This window comes from Rhinopithecus bieti, unplaced genomic scaffold, assembly GCF_001698545.2.
Source record: "Rhinopithecus bieti isolate Rb0 unplaced genomic scaffold, ASM169854v2 scaffold_4654, whole genome shotgun sequence".
Taxonomy (NCBI): Eukaryota; Metazoa; Chordata; class Mammalia; order Primates; family Cercopithecidae; genus Rhinopithecus; species Rhinopithecus bieti.
The window spans coordinates 565,206-568,655 of NW_016804499.1; positions in this window are offsets into that span (position 1 = coordinate 565,206).

The window sequence follows — 3,450 nt, forward strand, 5'->3', positions numbered from 1 at the left end:
TTTCTTCATGAGTAATTAAATAAAAGCTTCAGAGATTCCCAGAAAGATTTTAGAAAATGATACGAATGGTATTTGTTACTCTTTATGCTTTAAGTTTTGATCATTTAAAGCAGAAAAATCGGGAGCTGGGCGATTGGCCCAGCCATCTATAATATTCACAAGAAGTTGACTGACAAGAGAACAAGGCACACACTGTTTATTTCCTGGCAAATGGGAACAACAAGCATAGACACTCGAAAGATTTTCGATGCAGATCTCAAAAAAGGAAGGAAATCCAGAGGAGAAGATGGAGGTAGCGAAAGAGTTTAAGCATGTGCTATCCATTATTGGGCTGATCCTCAGCCAAATCCCGAACAGAGATTCAAAATTAAACTTCCAATTAATTTTGGCCGGATTTTTTTGGCCTTTTTGAGTAAGAGAGTTCTCAGAGGACCCCCTTCTCTTGGTCCTTTGAGAATAAAATGACCTTTCCAACAACCAAATGGCTTTCCTCTAATCCAAACACTAGAATAATTTATAGAAAAGGATAATGTTGAGGCTCTTATTAGACTAACATTTTCTCTACTTGTCTGGTTGCCATATAAAAGGTTCATACTCCAGAAACATCACCTCAAGCATTCTTTGCCATAAACAGAAAGCAAAGCAGAAATATTAAAAAGAAAATTAATATAGCTCTTTCAAAGAATCAAGATGTGATTTGGTAGCAGAGTAATTTTCTAATTATCATCAGTTGTCTTTTCTGCACCATGCCCTTGACACAGTCAATGGACTATCCTATAGAAATAACAAAAGGCTAAATTGCCAAATACTATCATACATACTGTACTTGAGTCTGATCTCTAGGCCTGAGAAGAGACATATTATTGTCAGCAGTTACCCAGAGGGTAAAATAACTTCTCTCAGACCTTCTCCTGTTCTATAAGACAGCCAGGCTTAAGGCTTGAATTGGGAAGCCCAAACCTCAAGGTAAGAGCTTTGCATATCCAGTTAACAAGCCCTGTAGCCAAAAGAAGGAAGAAGTTGGAGGGTACTAGTTTTCTGTGGCAGATAACAGATTACCACAAACTGAGTGGCTTAAAACAACCAAGTAATTGTCTCACATTTCTGGAGGCCAAAAGTCCAAAAGCAAGGTGTCACCAGAGCCATGGTCCCTCCTGAGATCCTAGGGGAAAACCCACTCCTTTCTTCCTCTTGTTCCTGGTGGCCACACCACTACAATCCCCGCCTCCATGGTCACATACCCTCTTCCTCTTCTGTGTATGGGGGGGTCTCCCTCTGTCCCTCTCTTATAAAGACACTTGTGATTGGATGCAGGGCCCATCTGGATAATTAAGGATAATCTTCCCATGTTAAGATCTTTAACTTGCCTGTAATCCCAGCACTTTGGGAGGCTGAGGTGGGTGGATCACGAGGTCGGGAGTTCAAGACCAGCATGGCCAAGATGGTAAAACCCCGCCCCTACTAATAATACAAAAATTAGCCAGCATGGTGGTGAGCGCCTGTAATCCCAGCTACTTGGGAAGCTGAGGCAGAGAACTGCTTGAACCCAGGAAGCGGAGGTTGTAGTGAGCAGAGACGGCACCACTGCACTCCAGCCTGGGCGACAGAGCAAGACTCCGTTTCCAAAACCAAAAAAAAAAAAAAGGATCTTTAACTTGAATTTTCTCCTTATAAGGTCACATTTATAGGTTCCAAGGATTAGGACCTGTTATCTTGGGTGGCCATTATTCAGCCCACTACAGAGGGTAAGAAAGTCTCCTTTATTTAGTTCAATCTTCTCTTTTTACACCTGATGTTGTAGTCTGCTCAGGCTGCCATAAGAAAATACCATAGACTGAGTGATTATTGTCTCAGAGTTCTGGAGGCTGGGACTGAGATCATGGTGCCAGCAAGGTAAGGTTCTGGAGAGGACTCTCTCCCTGGCTGGAAGACAGCCTCTTTGCTGTCTCGCTATACACATGATCTCTTCTTTGTGCACGTGCAGGGAGAGAAAGAGGGAGCTTTCTGGTGTCTCTGCTTATAAGGGTACCAATCCTATCAGGAGACTCCACCCTCGTGAACTCATCTAATCTTAAACACCTCCCAAAGTCCCCACCTTCAAACAATATTATATTAGGGATTAGAGCTTCAACACATAGACTTGGGAGGGACACAAACATTTTCTCCGTAACACCTAGCAATGTGCTCAAACTTCATCTAAAAGTAGTTACAACCCTCAAGAAGGAAAATAATCCAGGCCTCCAGAGTCATCCTAGAGTCTCTGGGTACCAGTTCCACCAACCATGGAGCTCGCTTAGCGAAGAGCAGCAATTCGACTCAAGAAGAGCAGATGCGTTCCTCTTTCCATGGTGAAGACAGAGTAAGAATATAACACACATTCTACAGAGACAAGAAGCTTGTGCCACTAAGTTTTTGGCCCCCAAACCTCCCAGTATCTCATTCTCTTTCAGCTAACGACACAACCGCAATTTTAAAAAGTATAAATATCTTTAAAGTGACCTCATTTTGTAACATTCAGGTCATAATAATTCTTGAGACCCAGAAGTGTCAAAACTTTCCTAAGACCTCCAGACCATATGTTACACATTTCTCTCTGCAGTTTTATGTTCTGGATATACATCTGGCCCTAATCTGAAAACATCATGTAATCATTCTTCAGAGCAATAAATGCTATGACAAACTAAAGAATGCAAAACCATAATCTAACATTAAAGCATGTCGTTTTCATTTCTAAATACTTGAGCCACTTCTCCTCAGAAATCAGTCATGCAACCACTACATCCAGCTCCATGATTTCTGAACAAAGAGATTCAGAAACACCAGTCCTTCTTATACTTTTCTATGGTTTATGAAAAGGAAATGGGAAATGTTTACATTGGGCAGCTTCTGTGATCACTAAAGAGCAACTTCATAAATAAGAGTGTCAGAGACAGACAGAGCCAGAGAGGTGAATATGTTGGAAAGGCTTGGGACGAATCAGAAAGACGATCTCTGGAGCTGGACGGCTCTGCAGCTGAACCTTTATACTCTTTGCAAATTTGTTTTTTACTACTCACGGAGAAATTTCCCCCAAATAAATTGCCCAGTTCTTTTTGTGATCACTGATGCCATCTTTTGTTTTTAAGAAAAATGAAAGCAATGCATAATTTAAAAATAAGTAATACACAAGGGAGTAAAATCTCTAGTGTTCTTTGTTTTCTTTAAAATAGACCACATTTTGCATGACACAAACACACCATCAACCAACCTCTTTACTTTTACGTACAGGGGGTCTTTTCTTTGTTCCTAAATTGATTGTTTATTGCTAAAAATGACAAAGATGGAATTTGGGATGTGCTTTTCCTTTCTGTAAAGAGCATAGAAGATTATGATGAGTGGAAAGAAAATAATTTGTAAATCTGACATCCACAACACTGTAAATTTTAGACAAATATCTGAAATATTCAAATA